Source organism: Numenius arquata, chromosome 10, assembly GCF_964106895.1.
Source record: "Numenius arquata chromosome 10, bNumArq3.hap1.1, whole genome shotgun sequence".
In the NCBI taxonomy this organism is placed as follows: domain Eukaryota; kingdom Metazoa; phylum Chordata; class Aves; order Charadriiformes; family Scolopacidae; genus Numenius; species Numenius arquata.
Genome location: NC_133585.1, coordinates 3,793,745 through 3,813,034, shown reverse-complemented (window position 1 = coordinate 3,813,034; position 19,290 = coordinate 3,793,745).

Genomic DNA, 19,290 nt, shown 5'->3' with positions numbered 1-19,290 from the left:
CAGGAGAGATGGGGAGGGACTCTTGATCAGGGAGTGGAGCCATAGGATGAGGGGGAACGGTTTTAAAGTGAAAGAGGAGATATGTAGATTAGATTTTAGGAAGCAATTCTTTGCTGTGAGGGTGGTGAGACACTGGAACAGGTTGTCCAGAGAAGCTGTGGCTGCCCCATCCCTGGAGGTGTTCAAGGCCAGGCTGGATGGGGCTTTGAGCAACCTGGTCTGGTGGGAGGTGTCCCTGCCCATGGCAGGGGGGTTGGAACTTGATGATCTTTAAGATCCCTTCCAACCCAAAGCATTTTATAATTCTATAAGGATGCCTGACCCAGGTCGGGTCTGCGCAGCTGGATGGTCCCAAACTCTGCACATCTGGCAGCAGCATCCACAGGAGCATGGCTGAGGCTGGCCTCAGCCCCGTCAGAGGATGCTCACACCGTAGCCATCCCATTGAACTCAGAGGGACTATTTACATGCTTAAAGTTAATCACAAGCATAAATCTCCGCAGGATCAAGGCTGCAGAAGAAACCAAGAGAAGACGCTGAAGAGGCATATGTCAAACGGGGCTGTGGTCGAGAGCTCACTGAGACTTAAACATAACATTTGAGAAAATGAGTCCATTTGTTTCAGAGGCATCCTGAACATTGGCATGTAGTAATTCTGTAATGGATCCATTTAACCAGCCCTATAGCTGAAATATCCTTAACAAATATTTCCTTTAATAGCACTTAAAGAGGGAGTGCAGGCAGAGAAATTTTAAAGCACAGCTGCATTATTGCTGAGTTCCAGTTTTGAGGGCTTTCAAAGTACCAAGGTAATTTTTCTCCAAATTCGGCTCAATATTTAACAAATCAAGTGAGATCAGGAAGCGACCTGAGGTCAACATTTTTAACCCGAGTTGTTTGTTAAATTGTCCCAGCTCTGCAATAACAACCAGAACAAGCACAAGTCATATTCAAAGGCAATTCAAACAATCCTCAGAAACTTCATAATAAAATCACTAAACTGGAGAGCGAGGCTGGAACAATGGAAACAAGGAAGAAACCTTTCTGTGGGAGATGGGAAAAGCTTGCAGAGCTGGGATCGGGAGTCAGAGGAAAAGTCAGATTTCAGCTTTAGCTATAGTGATTAACTACCTTAACTCTAGTAATTGTTAATGAGTGTTTGGCGTGAGCCAAACCAGATTGGCATTTGTCCAGGAGCAAGATGGTTTGCTTAAATCCAACTCAAAGCAGCCCAGAAAAGGTGGACGTAAACCACGTGGCGTGGAAGCAGCGCTCTTCAAAGCATTTCTCAGCCTCGTGGCAAGGTGGCCTCAGCCATGGAGAGTAAAAGGACCATGGGGACCGCAACACTTTGGATCACCAGCATTGAAGAGAGGTCTTCAGGCATGGTTGGGTGCCTGCTTTCATAGAAAGCAGCTCTTTGCAGCCCTGCTCTTGTCAGAGCCGCCTGTGCTTCAGGTCATTCCAACAGCTGCTCCTGGCGGTTTAGCAGGTAGATGTTAATCGGGCTGTCCACATCACACAGCCCTTCGCAGATCACCAGCAAGGGCTCTCTAGGCCACCGGTGGCCCACGGCCCTGTTTCAGAAGCAACGTGCTATAATAATGTATCCCTAACCATGCTTTATACCAATAAGTAGGCTATAACCCTGTCAAGGTGTGCTGGTGACTCTATAAACCATGAGACCTGAATGGTCAATGGTCGAGTGGTTTAAAGCTGTCACCAGAATACTGAGATAGCCTTATAAGCCTTGTGCTGCATGGCTGGGGATACATTATTCACTATAATATATGGTAAGAAATACCTGCGCGGGGTCTGAAATGAACTGCTTTAGCCACTAGCCAGCATGGCTAGTGATCAGGGAAATCCGTCAGCATTTTCATGTGCAATGGGAGGCAAAAACCCGCAGACGCCGGGGGAGGAGAACTCGTCTTCTATACGTAAAGAAATTGGGTTTTGTGCAGGGGACGGAAGGCGAGCAAAGCCTGTGAGCATGGGCAGGGTCTGCACTCTCTGCAACAGGGGAGGGAGCACCCGGGGCTGGTGACCTTCAGAGCTCTGCAGCTCCATGGGCCTTCCCCAGCCTCGTTTTCCATTTCATGGAGGATGCAGGGAAGCACTCAGGCTGTCAGCTCGGAGCTGCTGAGGGAAGGGACGTGGGGACTGGGTGTGAGGGTCAGGCTGGAGGCAGGGGATGTCATGCGAAGGACCGTGGCTTAGTCACTTGCCAGATGCCTCTGCTTTCTGGCCCACCTCCATACAGTGTCACGAGCATTGCAGGAGAAAGTCTAAAACTGCCCAAGGTCAATTACAAGCCAGTAGAGGGGTCAGAGACAGGGTCCAAGGGGCACCCTAAGCTGATGGAGACAGAGAGAGGTGGGTTGCCCCATCCCTACCAAGCATGTCTTGGGTAGCACCAAGGGGCAGAGGAATGGAGGTGTCTGTACATATGTACAGGCAGGCATATGGCCCCATGGCCAGGACCTGGGGCTCTGAAGGGATATTCTGGGTGATTTCATGAGACAAACCATCAATTCTGCATCTCCAGCCATAGCCGGGCTTGGCGCAGGTGGCTGCAGGGGTGAGGGAGGAGAAGGCAGGGATAGGTCTGGGTGCAACAGGGTGAAGGGATGCCCTGAATCAAATGGCCAGCACATGAAGGGGACAATGAGGGCTTTGAGGAGGCTCTGGAGGGGTTTATGGTTAAGCCTCTGTCACCGACAACCTTGGCAAATAAAAGATTTCCCCATCCTGACAGCCTATGCTGCTCCAACCACCGGAGACAAAGTCCCTGACAGTATGCCCGTGTGAGTACCCTTTGGTGGCAGGAGGTTGAGGGGGGGGAGAAATGAGGAGGGCTTGGGGGATTTCATTAGGAGATGGGAAGGGAGGGAGGAAAGCCCTCATACCGAACAATAGACGGAGCTCAGATTGCCTGAAGGGCTTGGCTGGCTTGCTTTATTTATTGTATATACATATATACATGCATATATATTTGTATGTGTGTTTATATATATGTATTTTTCCCCTCCCTGCCTTTATCAGGGAAGGACCCAGGAGCATCTTTTCCCACTGCAGGGGCTGGGAGACAATAGTGCTGCCAGGGAGGATGCGGGGAAGGGCCCTGCGCTGCCTGGGATCAGTAGCTGGGAGACAGGGGCTGGGGCGGAGGAATCCGGGGGCGCCAAGCACGGGGCTGGCCGCCCCCCTGGCCTCACTTGTTATGTTAAGAGCCCGTCGGTGGAGCAGGGGCCGTGGGGCGCAGGGAGAACAGAGGGAAGGGGCTCTGAATGCGGCCGCCCCGGCATCCTTCTGTTCTCCATATGGGGACATTGTCTGGCCCCCTCCCTCCGCGCCGCCTCTCCTCTCCCCACTGTGCTCATGTCAAGTGTTGGTTTCCCTTTTTTATTAAAACCCTCGGAGTGGCCAGCGGGGTGACGGGCACCAGGAATTTGTGAAGGGCAGAGGAGGAGGAGGAGAAACAAGTTTGTGTTTGTTGAGCGGAAGCTGCGTCCCTCTGTCCCCCTCCCCGACCTCCCTCCCATCTCCCAGTCTGGGCTGGACCATGCCTGGGGACAACCAGATTTGGCAACTCGGGTTTACGTGGCAGTGGGTGACAGAACACTGGGGAGGGCAGTTTCCCAGGGAATCCCTCCCCATCCCAATACTACAGTCCTCCATCGCACGGCTATCCCTAGGGGATGAGGTGCTGCTTCCCGCCGTACCCCACTGCAGACCAAAGCCCATCTCCCTCTGTCCAGCTCTTGACAAGCCCCCTGGAAACCCAGTTTCTAGGCTTTTGACCTGGTTTGGATCCCAATTTCTTCTAAAACTCACGCTGAATAAGATCTTCTCACCCCTTTCAAGCCCACGCTTTTCTGTGCTACCCGATTTCTTATTTAAACAAGAGTTGTTTTAAAGAGCTACTGTGCTCCAGAAAATGCTTCCTGTGTTATCACCCACCCAAAAGTAGTACAAAACACATTAGAAAGTCTCTTCTCTAGTGATTTTTTATATTTGATGTCAGTGAAGATAAAACTAATGGTGTCAAGCAATGTAAGGAAGGGGAAGATTAAACAAAATCTATCCCCTGCAAAAACAAAGTAATCAATATAACATTATCCTGCCGCAGTGGCTTTCAACTTGCTTTGATTTGTGGATCCCTAGAAAATCTCTCATGAAGGCTCAGCACCCCACCCCCCCTGAAAATTCCCAAGCCCCAGCCACTGAATGCGGCCGCGTTGAACGGGAGAGCGTTGGATAAATTGCTTTTCCCACTCTCTTTACAATGTTCTCCCTTACAATGTCTCTCTCCTTATAATTCCATGTTCTCCCGGGAATCTGCAGACCACAGGTTGAAAAATACCATCCTACAGGATACCAGCTCAAATGTAGCTAGGATTAATTAAATAGAGAGCTTACTATTGTTAGTGTAATACTCTCAGATCTGTCTTACCTGGAGAATGCATTTTGCCACCTCTGGGAAGCTCCCACAGGAGTGGGATGTGAGACATCGCCCTGGTCCCATCTTGTGAGCAAAGAAACATCAGTTTTCCCTGCTGCAACAGATTAAAGATGGCTGAAAAGTTTCTGGACACGTTTTGCTCTTGCAGAAAAGAAAAAGGATTTTTGTTTTAAAGGTACTTCCCCCCCCGCCCCCCCCCAATCATATGAAGAAATCATTGATCAAACTCAAACCAAACTTTTAATTCTCTTGTTTCCTATTTTTGCTTCTGCTTTGTGTTCTCTGTTTCATTTTCCACTTCTGACTTCAGTTAAATGTTTCTGCTGGAGAGTGGAGCATCGCCTCCTTGTAACTGTCCTGGTACAAGAAAAATAGGAAAATAGGAATAAAGAGGGTTTGATATTTAAGGTACAAAATATTTTATTTCTGTAGGCCACATGCTGACACTGTCAATGTAACATTCATGAGACGCTGCAAAATCAAGGTGAGAAGTTTAAACAGCTACAAAACTTCTTCAGAATTTCCTTTTCATGAAAAAAAATGGAAATACAGCAGCACCTATGCCTGAAACTAGGGCAGACAACATCCAGGAATATTGCAAAAAATGTCAAAACAGAAAAGCCTTGTTTTTTCCAAGTTGTTCTACAGATCTTTAAAGATGCTGCTCCACCAAATAACGAGTGGTTCATTCACCAACCCATCAGCTTGGGAAATGTATGCAACAAGAATTCATTTGTTTCCAGCTAATTGCACTTTCATTTCCTCCTCCTCTCTCTCCCTGTGAGGCTGTGCAGGCTCGGGGCTGAGCGGCGCTTCCCGGGCTGTGCCAGCCCCCGTATCCAAATCCCATCACCGTGGTACCTGGCCCAGCCGGGAGCCACAGCCGCTTCCTTCGCTTGTGACCTTCTTCTGGGCAAGAAATATGTGGGACTCCGAGGTTTGGAGTGGGCAGGGACTGGCAATCAGTCCTCTTCTCTTTTATTCCTGGCTTCTGTCATTGGCATGCAGTACAGTTGTAGTCAAACAAATGAACTTCTCTACATCTTAGTTACCCTTTCTGTAAAATGAAGGTAATAATATTTATCCAGCTGGGATGCTGCGAGGAGTAATTAATGTGTACAAATCACTTTGAATTCCTCTAACGAAGTGCAAATTGTATTAGTCCCCACAGAAGCTGGTAATAGGTTTGTGTCTTCCTTCGCTGAAGGTCTGACCTCGATCCCCTGGGGTAATCTTGAGGAAAAAACTCTTCCTACTATTTGTATTACAGCAGCTCGTAAGGACTTCTCCAAGGCCAGAATCCCCATTGTGCTCAGGGCAATGTGTTATAGAATCATAGAATCATGGAATGGTTTGGGTTCGAAGGAGTTCCAACCCCCCCGCCCTGGGCAGGGACACCTCCCACCAGACCAGGTTGCTCAAAGCCCCATCCAGCCTGGTCTTGAACACCTCCAGGGATGGGGCAGCCACAGCTTCTCTGGGCAACCTGTTCCAGTGTCACACCACCCTCACAGGAAAGAATTTCTTCCTACTATCTAATCTAAATCTCCCCTCTTTCAGTTGAAAACCATTCCCCCTCGTCCTATGGCTCCACTCCCTGATCAAGGGTCCCTCCCCATCTCTCCTGTAGCCCCTTTAGGGACTGGAAGGGACTATAAGGTCTCCCTGGAGCCTTTTCTTCTCCATGCTGAACAACCCCAACTCTCTCAGCCTGTCTTCATAGGGGAGGTGCTCCAGCCCTCTGACCATCTTTGTGGCCCTCCTCTGGCCCTGTTCCAACAGGTCGATGTCCTTCCTGTGCTGAGAAGGTCAAAGGTAAACAACCAAGGCACAAAGAGGAAACATCTTACTGGTAGTAAGTCTATGAACCAATCCAAATCTTCTCAGAAGATTGTCATCTCAAGTTGACTTCCTGACTGAAGCTGAATTCCCACCTCTCTTGGCTGGACATCAAGCTGACCCATTTTGGTGAGTGACAGACCAGCCAGAAGGCAATGGATGGAGCTTGCTTCTTATGAAACGCTCGGGGAGAGCAGTGTTAGGGCAGGTCAGGGTTCACTGAGGGAGAATATGAAGTAGCTTTGGGTAGGGTAGGTGACCACTGTTCCTGTTCTTCATCTCATGCTCTTTTGGAGGCCTGGACACATTCTGTGTTCTGATTTCTCAATACTTTCAGGTATCTTTCTGCTATGAGAAGAGAGAGCAAGAGAATTCAAGAAGGACTGGTTAAGTTCATTTTGTAAATCTTTATGCATAAATATATGGGGAAATGTGGATGGATCTCCAACAGCTCTTCTAGCATTTATCATGTTTGTTTTTTGGCTGATGTAACCGTTAATTTCTTGTTACTGCATCCGTACCTTAAATAGAGCAGTAAGTTGTTTCACCACCAATATATCGGAATTTTTCATTTTTGAACTGATGAAATGGTCCAAAACTTGATTCCATGACATTAGAAATCAGTTTAAATTGTGTCTTTTCTGAAGGAAAAATAGAGCAGAAAAAAGTGTGTGTCACAAAATTCCCTGCCAGCACCAATGATGGGCTGATGACCCTGTTCATGTTGCGTTTAGCTATAAAATACTGCTCTGTGAAAAGCTGCATATTTCACAGGCACCACTGACGTTTCACAGAGGAGAACAAAGTCCGTGATTAGCCTCTTGGCCACCTGGTCCTCAGATGTATGGCTACTAAGCCCCTTCTAACACCAGCTACAGGGCCCCTTCTAATGCCAGTACCCAGCTGGGTCACCAGAATTTCTGGGTGAAGATCCCACCATTTTCACTTCCCCTGCTCTCCCAAAGACCTCAGGCACTTGCTGTATGGAGGTCCAACCAGAAGTGGAGCCCCTAATCCCTCCCAGAAGGCACCTCCCACTGGTTTCCACACCCAGGAGGCAAGCTAAGGAGGTATGACCCAAGTCATCTCACCACCAACAGGATGAGATGAAGGATAAAAGTTGGCGTGATCAGAGAACTGGGAAGAAAAAAAAATGGGGCCAAAGCCTCTCGTGGTGTAAATCATGCTCACTCCATGGATTTTACAGGACTGGGTTGATGTACACCAGTAGAAGACCTCAGCCTCTAACACCCTTAAGCCGTGGGCTCCTTCAGCGGTCAAGGAAACACATGTTGGAAAGGAGCCAGCAAGGGAGAAGGCACCTTTCCTTGGGAGATCCTTTCCAAGAGGCCAGCGGAAGCTGAGCTGGACTTCCCTTCCTCCCCTTCCCTCTCCTGCCCGCTAACTGCCTGTGGTCCCCACCTCTCAGAGCCGGGGTCCCTCCTCCACTGGCCGACGCTTGTCCGGAGAACTGGGAGCTCTTCATAGGCGGTATCTGAAGATGCCTTTTTGAACATAGCGTGAGCAAGGATGGGAGGATGAGGGGAGGGGGGGTTGGGGGAAGAGGAGAGGTACAGACACAGCACTCCTTGGCAGTGATTTATAGACTGGGTCAGGCACAAATTGACTCGTATGCAAGAAATGTAAATGGAATCGAGACTTTTGATGGAGAAGCTCATTTTCAGACTTAAACGCTTTAGATTAAACACACTCACACACAAATGCTGGCGGGGAGGGTGTTTTATATAATTTACATTACAAATCAATTCATTATCCACAGAGGCAGGTTGCACTGATTTTCAAGGATCGGAGATTTGATGAAGAGGATTCATTTCAAGAAATAAACCTTTTAAATTAACCGCAAGATGAGGGAAATTTCTTTATTTAAAAAATGCGCCAGCCCCTTCTTTGTTTCTTTTATTATTATTAATATTATTTTCCATCCAGCTCTGGGTCATTAAGGAGGGTCCAGAAGTCACAGATTGCCTTTCTGAAGGAGGAGAGCTAAGAACTTCGAATGTCACACATTTTGTCTGGCTCCAAACCCTCCATTTATCGCAACACAATTTGTTACCTGTGGTTGGCTCTGAATACCATTGTGCGCTGTGCGCCAGGACTGATTTAGCAGGGAATGTCCTCTCCACCTTGAACTTGAGAGGGGGGGAAAGTCCCTTGAGAAAGGAGATGGAAGAATCATGAAAGACAGACTTCCAGCTGCCTCCAAAGGGAAATGCCCATTGAGCTCTGGGTGAAGTCCCTTCAAGCTTTGGCAGGGTGTGGAGTTCAGGAAACCCTGGTTATAACAAAGACAGATGGCCCTGTGAGGGGATGTTTAAGATGCAGAGGTAAAGAAAAGCAGCGAAAGGAAAGCCCAGAACCAACATGGTCCCATCCTGCCCTAGAGGTGTGCAGATCACAGTGGAGAATAGCCAGGGCTGGAGGCAAAGCAGGAGGAGTGAGGATGATGGAAGGACGAGTGCCATGTTATTCCTGTCTTCCTTGGCAAGGGCTGCAAAGTAACATCTTTGAGAAAAAAGTCTTTCTCGCTGCCTGAACCATTTGGGTATAGTTTGTTCCTCTCCAGTCATTCCTGGCCACAGCTCCCTCGTAACTCCCAACAACGGCTCCCACAACCTGGCTGCAAACGCAGCCTCCCAGTTCCCTGGTGTCCCGTCTGGCTGCAGCACGGGGAGGCAAAACAAGAGTGATGGAGCAACCACCTTCTGTCTTCTGTGAGAAAATGCTTTTTTTAGATACTTTCATATTAAAAAAAACCAACAAATGGTTGGGCTTCTTTCCTATCTGAATGAAAGCCAATCCTCTAGAAACACAACAGCTCACCTAACCATGGGTGACCACCTCAGTTGTGTGGGATGAACCTGGGCCAGAGGCTCTTCCCAGGAGATGGCTGGGAATGGAGAGCTTTTGGGTCCTGGAGCCATCTGTGTCCTTCCAGGTCCCTGCGAGCCTTCTTGCTCCAAACCCAAGTGCAGGGGCTTCTTGAAGCCACGGGAAGGGCAGCTCCTGCCCCACATGCGAGCCCTGGCACAGGGTAGGCAGCAATTACCTGAGCTGGAGGGGAGCCGAGGCACTGGGGTTAACAACCCTGATCTTGGGAGAAAAAAAAAAAAAATTAAAAAATGCCACAGGAGGATCTTTAATGACCACAAACGCTAAGACCTTCATTTTATGTCTCTTCCAAAAAGCAATCATGCACCTTGTAGCAGGGGAGATTTTATTCTCATGCGGGTGGGGTAGCCGGCACGGTGTCCTCTCCCAAGTGCATCCAGACCTGGCCAGTCCAAGTGCACAGAAGAACAACGTGAAACATGTTTGACCTTCACAACTTTCCTTTACAGACCAGCAAGCTAAAACCCTGAAGGAATTTTCCTGAGTGAGTTTGTCCAAAGCAACGTTCACCACCTCATTCAATATTTGCCTGCAAAAAAAAATGCCAATTATTGAGAGACAGTCCTGGCTGGGCATCAATAGGCAGCCAGGTGTGAGAAGTTGAAAAGAAATACATCTCATTAATGTGGAATTGTTTTTAGGTTAATAATCTTGCGTTAATTTTCCTTTAAAATATTGTCTTTGACCGTTAAACGCTCGCACTGTTATAAAAAGAACGTAATAAATGATCTTGAAGCAAATTCTCCTGCCAAATGTCATAATTTATTTGCATAATTAGCTCTTAATTTTAATTCAATATGCAAATCCACGCTTCCTTTAAATTGCAGCAGCCTGTTTCCCGGCCCTGGCTGCCATGAATTTATTGTGAGGCGGCTGTTTGAAAAGGCAGCTTCACTGCCTTCTGGGGATGGCTGCCTGGGGGAGGGGGTGCCCACCGCCAACTCCAGTCACTTTTTGTTTGGGTTTTGTTTTGGTTCGCTTCTTATTAAGTTGGACCCCAGCCTGCCTCAATCCCTGAGCGTCCCCCTCTTCCCCCCAACAAGTCCTGTTTCCCTTTGTCTTCCTTCTGCATTCTCTCTCTCTCTCTTTTCTTTTCCTCTTTGGAGAAGACAATGTTGATCCTCCATGTTCCCTGCCCCTTGCCCCCCCTCCATGAAAGGCTCTGGCTCAAGTCAACCTGGCAACTGCTCTGTTCTCCTCCCCCACTTCAGCTCCCTTTTCCCCAGCCCTTCCTTGCTGTGCAACAGCCCCTCACTCAATGCCTTTTTACGGTGCCTTCCTCCTCCTGGAGGAAGGTGAGGGGGAAAGGCTTGACTTCCCCGTGGGGTTTCATCCCCCAGTCCCTCAATCCCCAAAGTCTCCATGTCCGATCCTCCCCTGTCCCCCATGGCCAGAGCCCCTGGAGGTCACCAGAATCCCATCTCACCTCCCTAGCTGTGTCCCCATGGACTGCGGTCCATGATGGGACACCCCAAAACACTGGGTTCGTGGCAGGAGAGACACAGGCAAGTCCCTGCTGCTGGGGACCAAAATGTGGCTGTTCCCCTACATGGTTATCTGCTGGCTGCAGAGCTGGAACAGGGATGTTCCTCTCCCTTGCTCCCTCCCCATCACCAGCATCCCTCCATGTCGAGCCCCTGCACCCATGGGGAGGGTGGGAGACCAGACATCTGGGGCATCAACCCACACCCAGGCACGGACTGCAGATCTTGCCCAGTGCCCTGGGACGCGCAGCCAGCTGGCACCAGCCACCGCTCCTCCTCTCTTACAAGGAAAATATCCAAATCAAACAGCTCGCAGCTTTCTGCTCCTTCTCCCTCTTCCCAATCCAAAACTGAGACAGGATTTCGGCAACCACAAAGTCCCTCCAGCTGGAGAACTGTGGGCAGGCGGCTTTGAGAGGAGGGCAGAGAGGTGTCCGAGGGATGAGTCCTGCTCTCCTCTGTCCTCCTCCACACTTGGGGTGGTGAGGAGCCCGGGCGCTGCTCCTGGCAGCTCACTTGGGCCATGGGAGCCAAATCTCCGGAGGTTTTTAGGCACCTTGCCTCTTTCCTGATGGCCGATCAGGGAGGGCTGTGGGTGCTGCATGCTTCAGTTCCCTCTGGCTTTGCATCCCAAGATTTTTTTTTTTCCTGGGGCACAGGGAGCAAGGGGGACACGCAGAGACTCCTGCCCTTGCATTTCACAGCACTGGGAGAGATGGGTGATGGAGTAACGTGAGCCCAGGGTTCTGCACACAGGTTAGGGAATTAAGCAAAAGGGACAAATTAGCCTAGAACAATAGGAGATCTTTTTCACTGGGGGAGGAACTTGGGGGAGAGGGAGATAATTAAATGTTGCTTCATCAAAGCGGAGGCAGTTTGCAAGCTGCTCTCCCTTGTAACTCTATCACCTTCACCTCCCAGGATGGACCAGGAGGGCTGGTGGCTGTCCCCTGCCCCGGTATCGGGTACTCTCCCTCCCCTGGGAGCATGGGGAGGGGATGGAGAGGTTGGGGGGGGGGGGGGCTGGCTGAGACGGAGGGTTTGGGTTGGGGGGCTGTAGGAAGGAGAGGGTGTTGGTATCTCATTACAGGCCTTAGATCTCTGGAGGGGAAAAGAAAAGGAAAAAAAAAACCCAACAAAAAACAACCAACCCAAACCCAAACCACGGGCCTTTGTTAGAAATGCTGTCCGGGAAGGAAGGAAGAAGACAGGAACAGCTCAAATTCAGTCCTTCGATAATTAAAGCTTGCAAAAGAATAAAAGGGGAGGGCAAAAAAAAAATAAAATAAAAAGGGCTTTCCCTCCTCCCACCTGCTCCCAAAACAGGGCTGCTGTGGCTTTCCCGGGAACAAAGGGACATGGGGAGAATGGGCTTTTGCTTGATCTCGCAGTGGCTGGGAGGGAGCAGCGGGACGGACGTGTGGCCCCGCAGATGGGAGCCCCTCATCAAAGCCAAGGAAAAAGAGGGGGGAAACATGTCTTTCTGTTTTACTGCTCATCAAAGCAGGACTCCGACTTTCCCCCGGTCAGAGGAAAATTTGGCAACTGAAGACAAAAAAAATTCTATTCCAAAACTGAGCAGAAAGAAGTCAAATGTCTGTGGTTCTGCTAAGCTAAATAAAGGAGAGGGAAATCCTTTTTTGGATTCCCAGGCGGAAGGGAGTGGTGTATGATGTGGAAAAGCTTACCGTTGCCTTCAGCCGAAGCTGCTCCTTTCTCCTGCACCCACCTGCTGCACATCTCAGGATCTCACGTATGTCTCTGGGTTTAGTGATGCTGATCAAAAGCAACCAACGCACATTCATAACAGGACTCTCAGGCAAATATCCCCTTTCTCAGCTCTTTGTGTGCCCAAGGATTTGTCCTTTTTTTCTCTCCATCTGCTGCCTCTATTACTTCTTAACAGCTTCATACCTCAGATGCTCTTTTTCCCGAGTGGCCTCTGCTTTTCCAGCTGAGGATGGTGCTGCTGAAGCTTGGTTGGGTAATGAGCATGTGGAATCTGGGGGAGAAGGGTTTGACTTTGAGATTTCCCCACGGCATCGAGCAATGCCCATCAGTCACTCTCCTGTCCCTCAGTTTCTTCACCTAATAATGGGGGATAATATGCTTTCTGGGTTGGGAAGCCTTGTGTAGGAACCTGAGGGAATCTACCAGCTCTTCATGCCAGTTGTGTGTTTTACCAGATGTTGGGGCAGAGGGGATGCTGCTCTCTGCCATATTTTACCGCATCTCTGGTTTTTTGGGTCTGCCTCCATGGTCAGCCGCAGCTCTGCGATCCCGACTTTTGGACCTCAAACCCCAAGGGACCTGGGCTGTCACCTGGTGTGCTGCGTGTCCCACAGACAGGACACACAGCCAAATGTGGGGAGCCACCACGATTGAAGTGCGGGGCTGTGGGCAGAGGAAGCATTGCTCTGGCCTCATGGAGCTCTGTGAAGACAAAGATAAATAAACACCCCTTGAGAACTTGAGAAACAGAGCTCATCACCTATGGTGGGACTCATCACATATCTCCAATGGCTTCCTTTCACCTGCTTGGCCTGCCTAGGTCAGAGATTTTTGGGTGCAGGTGATCTCTCGCTAGCTTGGGACGGGCTGTGATGGGATGTGTGTATCACCTGGGACCTTGAGGCTCTTTGGGAGGGCAGCAAGAGCCTTCGGAAACCCCAAAGGCTGATGAGGTTGTGTGCTTTTCTTGCGCTTTGGCAGCCTTGTTCTGCTCTCAGGGTCCAAGGATATTTGCATCCTTGAAAGCTAAAGGAGAAAAAAATACCCCAAATCTCTCTCTCCCCAGCCTGCCTGGTCCCCACGGGTCAACCCGGTGCCACTCAGCGGTTCCCTGGTGCTCGGTGTCCTCTGAGTCTTCACACTGAGGGGGCTCAGGACACGAGGCCGATCAAGCAATTGGATTGCCTTAACACGCCTTAGTGCTTTATAATACCTGCCATTCTCCATGCTTGAGTCTTCTTCTGACGCTTGCCATATTCGAGGGTTATACCGCTGCGCTTCCCGTGGTCCGCACTGCCCTTCTCCCTTGCTCAGTCAATGGTTAACGGGGTTGCCACCTCCAGACAGGGCTGGCCCTTGGGCTACCTCCCCGGCTGGCCCGGCTGGAGAGGGGCTGGCGAGTCTCTCCCCCCCCCAGCTCCCCAGGAGCGTTCCACGCGACGCCTGTGGAAGTGTACAAAGTGTCAACCTCAGCGTAGTTTTTAACCTGGAGTGATAGCTTTACTGATTTGCCACTTTACTACTCTTGTTAATGAATTTTTAATCTTCTTAATGACATTAAACACGGAAAGTAATTAAGGAAAACAAGTTTGAAACTGCTGACTTAAACCCTTTATTCAGAACTATTTAATGTAGAATTAATTTGATTTTGCCCATTATTCAAATGAACACATTACCTTCCTGTGCATTGGCCTCTTTTCCCTTCTTTTTTTTTTTTTTTTTTGCGTGTGTGTGTGTGTGTATTTTGTTTTATTAAATATATCATATAATGCTTTGTCCTTTTTGCTGGGAGGTAACCAGAAAGTTGCTCTCTCCCAATGACAGAAAGGGTCAGCTGCCAGCATCTCTCATGGGTCTTGTAAAGTCTCCCTGCATCAAGGGTTCAGCTGTGGTTGGGAAGGGAGGTAGCATGCCTGAAATACCGGGTTGCTTCCACCTGCTCAATTAGGAGAGAAAGGAGCTTTGCTTCTCGGAGAGAGCTGCTGTACCGCGTCCTTAGCCCAGGATGGCAGATCTACTGCCGGGAGAGAGGCTGTCCTGATTTACATCACACCTCCAGGCCTCTGCAAAGAGAGAAGAGGCTGATGGAAACACCTGGGGAAACGTAGATGCTCAGCTTCATCTCACCATGGAAGAGAGGGGTCCTTGGAACTCGTGTTACCCCTTCATTGACATTGCAAGCTAGACCCTTTCTTTCCACCCTTCTTAGACATTGTTGGCTCTGACCCACATGTACGAAGACAGCAGATGCTCATTTGATATTGCCCCTCCCAGCTGATCTTTCCAACCAAAAAGGCCAATCTTTTCTCCAACCTGGCTTTTATGTAGCCATAAACCCTACCTACCACTCTGAGCTTCAGCACCCTGGCCTCGTGGGCCTGTTTCCATTGGGATGAGGCTTCAGTGTTACTGCCTTCCTGCTGTGATTTTGCTAATTTACCGCACAATGTCCCCCAAATGCTGAGAAACAATCAACAGTCAATAAGTTCTCAGCTGTCAGAGGTCTCCAAGTCTGCCCCACCAGCAGCTCCTGCACTTGAGAAGCTCTGCTTGCATTCTGTGTTGTTACCACAGCCCTTTTTCCTTAATTTGAATTTACTACCCGATCCCCTGTATTTGGAAGCAGTGGAACCGCTACAAGTCCCCTGGATTCATCCCCTCTCAGCTCAAAATCCAGCTCTGCCCCAGGCAGATGCGGCGTTGATCTGATGGCAGGAGCAGACTGGATTTCAATTGCCAATCGAGGCTGAAAAAGGCAACTGGTCCTCGTATTCAGAGGTCTCTCATCATCTTTGCTATCAAGAATCCCCTTCTGGCATCCCGATGCATTGTATAAATAAGCCTTTTTCTCTGCAGCCACCTGCCTGGCAGAGTAGGTAATGTCAGTGGAGCTGCACAGGCTACTCTGCTCCTGAAACAATGAGAGTCGTCCAAATAATTTTGTGTACACGAAGGATTGCTGGATGACGGAGTCAATTTGGGGCCATAAAATCCAGCAGATGCAGTGAGGGTCTCAGCTACAAAGAAGAGCAGCAAAGGCACACCTCTGAATCCCTCTCTCAGACCTGAATTTGTACAGAGGGGAATGCCAAAGTTCTGTAAAAAAAGTTCCTGCGCCTTTCCTTGAGCAGAACAGGAACATACTGAGCATTGCTGGAGGAAATAAAAAAATGCCCATTTTGGGGACATCATTTGAAGAGCTCCCAGGTGCTCCCTTCATCCTGGACCTGTGTGACGCAGTGACTGCAGGAGAGCAAGCCCAGTTGGAGTGACAGCTTTTTCTGCATGTCACTGCTGAGCAGCCAGCCCCATCCTCTGGGAGCTTTGCTTCTTTTTGCAACGACACCGATTTGGTGTCCACGGGAAGTACCGAGATCCTTTCCCTTGGCTCCAGTGCGTAAATGGATCATTCCTCAAGCTGGAATATTAAACATGCGGGCAGATTGTCATTAAAACCCTCTTTACTTTATTATGTGTTTTTGCTTCAACAGCCAAAACTGGAGCAAAGAAAGAGAGGAAATGATTTTTCCTGCGTGCTAGCTATAAGATGCTCCATGAGCCACTGGGCTGACTCTAGCAGGACCTTTTCCCATCAGAAGAAGCAGTGCTGTAGGAGCCCCACGTGGGACGAGACCCGCGTTTCAGACTGTAACAGCTCCCACCATGGTACCTGACCTCCTCATAGTCAAGACCGCGTTTTAATGTGACAACAGATGTCATAATCCCTTTGGGCTTTTTGTAGGCAGCAAACTGAGGCATCGGATAAATGAAATGACATGGAAAAAAAAAATATCAGCTGGAGAGCAGAAGAGAGCTCAGGTCCCCAGAGTAGCTGGTGACTGATCTCTCACCTTCAGCCTCTAGTGCTTTTTTACTGACATATCTGGGTGTCACAGCATGGACTAAGCATGCCTGAACTGGATTCTGAAGCACCACGTTGATCTCCATGTCCTGCTCAGCACAGGCTTGGGGAACTTGCTGAGGAACGGATGCCCAGTTCTCCCCACCCCATGCCTTTATGACTTTAAGCTTTGCTTTAACGAGCAAATTATTTTCGTGGCATATTTGGCACTCGGCTCCTGACCAGCACCCACCGTGCCAGACCATGGGCCAGGTCCTAGTGCGATGGGTCCCCTCTCGATGACATCTTCACATCTGCTGTTTGCTGTGTTGTAATGCAAATTACTCCCCTACACTCAGCAGAAAAAGCAGTGGAAAGAGAGGGCCACAGATACCGTCTCCACCCTCATTCATCCTTGGGCCACCCAGACTGGTTGCCCTTGAGCAAGACAGGCCATTCCCACCACCAAAAGAGGTTCTCGGTATCAGCTGATGGTAGGAGATCCTGGGGAGGTCAGCACCAGGGGACAAGCCCAGCCACGGGGAGGGGAAGGCACTGAGAGGTGAAGGAGGGCACTGAAGGAAGGGTGGAAAGGAGGAAGGATGGAGGAGAGAAAGGAGAGGGAAAGCAATGGATTTCAGGGCAGCTGCACACCCTTCCCAGTGCTGGGGGCAGCAGCCTGCCTGCAGGGCTCCGGCCGGCTCTCCATTTCCAATTTGGCTTGTTTGAGAGCATAAACCTCCCTCCAGTCTGGGCGCCAATAAAAGAGGCAGCTCTGCAGAGTCTGCACTCCGCCGTGGCAAGCTGCCGACTTTCATTTCTTTTTACTACTGACTTTGTGTGTCTCTCGCCCCTTCCTCCCCATTCTGGGGACTTTATGGACTGAGACGCAGTATCCTCCTTCCCCAGAGCAAGGGCTGGCTCCAGACCTGGAATTCCAGGAAATTTCCAGGGTTGTCTCTGGCACCCAGCCCTGCAAGAAGTGTCCCAGCCACGCTGCCATCCTGGCTGAGACCCCCCATCACAGACTGGCATGGGACTTCTCCATCTAGAGCCCCTCTTTCTCCTTCCAGAAGGCCACCCATGCATCCAGGTTGCCCATTCCAGCTGTAAGGAGGCACCGAGATGCCTGGCCATCTTATTTAGCCCTCTTCAGATGATTCCTCTCCCAAGGTGTGCTGCTCCCCACAGCCAAGAACAGCCTTGCCCCACTGCTTGATGACCTACCGCCTCCACGCTCCAGATCCATAACTTGTCCCCTGACTTCTCTGATGGTTGTGGGGTCTGCTCATTGCCAGCTTGCCTTAGTCAAGATGCCCACTGCTCAACCTCAATCATTCGCGGTTCCCTCTTTGTGGAGGAGAGGGTCACCTACGTGTGAAAGAGACTGCTACGTCACACGCTGCTGACTCCACAAACTGATTAGGCAATTAAAATGTTTCAAAGAGGAGAAGAACAAGTGACAAAGAACAAAAGAAAGTGAAACACAGCCAGGAATGGACCTGGCTGGAAAATGGTACCTTACCCACAACTCATCAGAGTTCTTCCATATGCCAAACCGGCAGGTAAAAATCCCTCAGAATAGAAGTTTTGGCTGAGAAAAGTGGGTTTTCCAGAGAAAGGTGTCCATTTTTCCAACACTTTCCCCCTTTCTTTATCTTTTCATTGAAGGTGCAGTCCCTCCCCACCCCTGAAAAAGCACTTGTTTTCTCAGAGATGTCCACGGAAGAACCGTTTCCAACGGAAGAACCATTTCCCTGACACAGGCTGGAACCTTGACTCTCCACTGGTGTGTTATCCCCTTCCTACCCCAAATCCCTGTTGTGCTTCGCCCTGTCCAGCCCAGCATATGGAAGCGAGTTCCAGAAAGAAGCTTCAGGATATTGAGACAGCGTGATTTGGGTACCCAAACATGCTGTTGTACCCCAAAAATTTGGGTTGTTAGGTACATGCTGTTGTACCCAACCGTCCTACATCCACCCGTGTTAATTGCTTTTGCTCTACCAAATGCAGCTGAGCCATCACAGGCAGCTCCAGAGGTGAACAGGAGGCAGCAAGGTGTTTTTGTGGTTTTTTTTTTCTGATAAAAGATGCAAATTCTGAACTTAGCATTAACTAGCTTTGCAAATCTTGGCCTCCAGCACCCCTGCTGGCTGCTCCCTCCTCCACTCAGCAGCACACACGTGGACGTACGATTTCTGACACACGTGTGTCCTGTCTATCATGATCATCACACATTTCATCATGCCCCTCTGCACGTTTTGTAAGGCTCTTGGGATAACTTCAGTCGGATTTGGTTGTGCTTGTGGCTGCAGCTCAGGACACACACGGAGGTGCCCCACGGCAGTTCTGCGCATGAACATGCAGGGGGTTGCATTTCGTCTATGAGACCATGCATTCAGGACCTGCTCTGCACTTATCTTATGGTAGAATCATGGAAAAAAATTTGTTTAAAAGGCAGATATTTATTTTGTCCCATCTATATCTGTATTGTATATGTATGTGAAAATATTTTATGAAACCCATAAGATGTGCTCTGTAGTACCCACTTCACATATAGCTGTTTTGTGACTGGAGAGGTTCTTTGTTCTATTTTATTTTTGCATGGGTACCAGTGAGTACATGAACAGCAGAAGAGGAGGAAAGATCACACTGGGAAACCAAATATCTTGGTATTTGTGTTTGCGTTTCTTCTTCACGGGTCTTTTTTTGCCTCAAGGAGCCACTTATGGGGCTGAAATACTGCAAGATCTGGTCTTCCTGTGGTATTCCTACCAGCCAGGGAGTGAAACACCCTGAGCAGAACAGATCTTACATTATTTCAGCTCCACAGAGTGCTCCCTGAGGCATCGGCGAGAAACATAAGCACAGCTACAAAGGCACAGAAAATGCTTGCAACACAGATGCAAGCGCTGAACTCCGAGAGTTCCTCCCGCAGACGAGCAAGTGGCCAGGGCCTGTGTCCACCCTGGCCAAGGCACGCTGCAGAGCTTGGGGTGGGTGACCTACAGGAGGTCTGC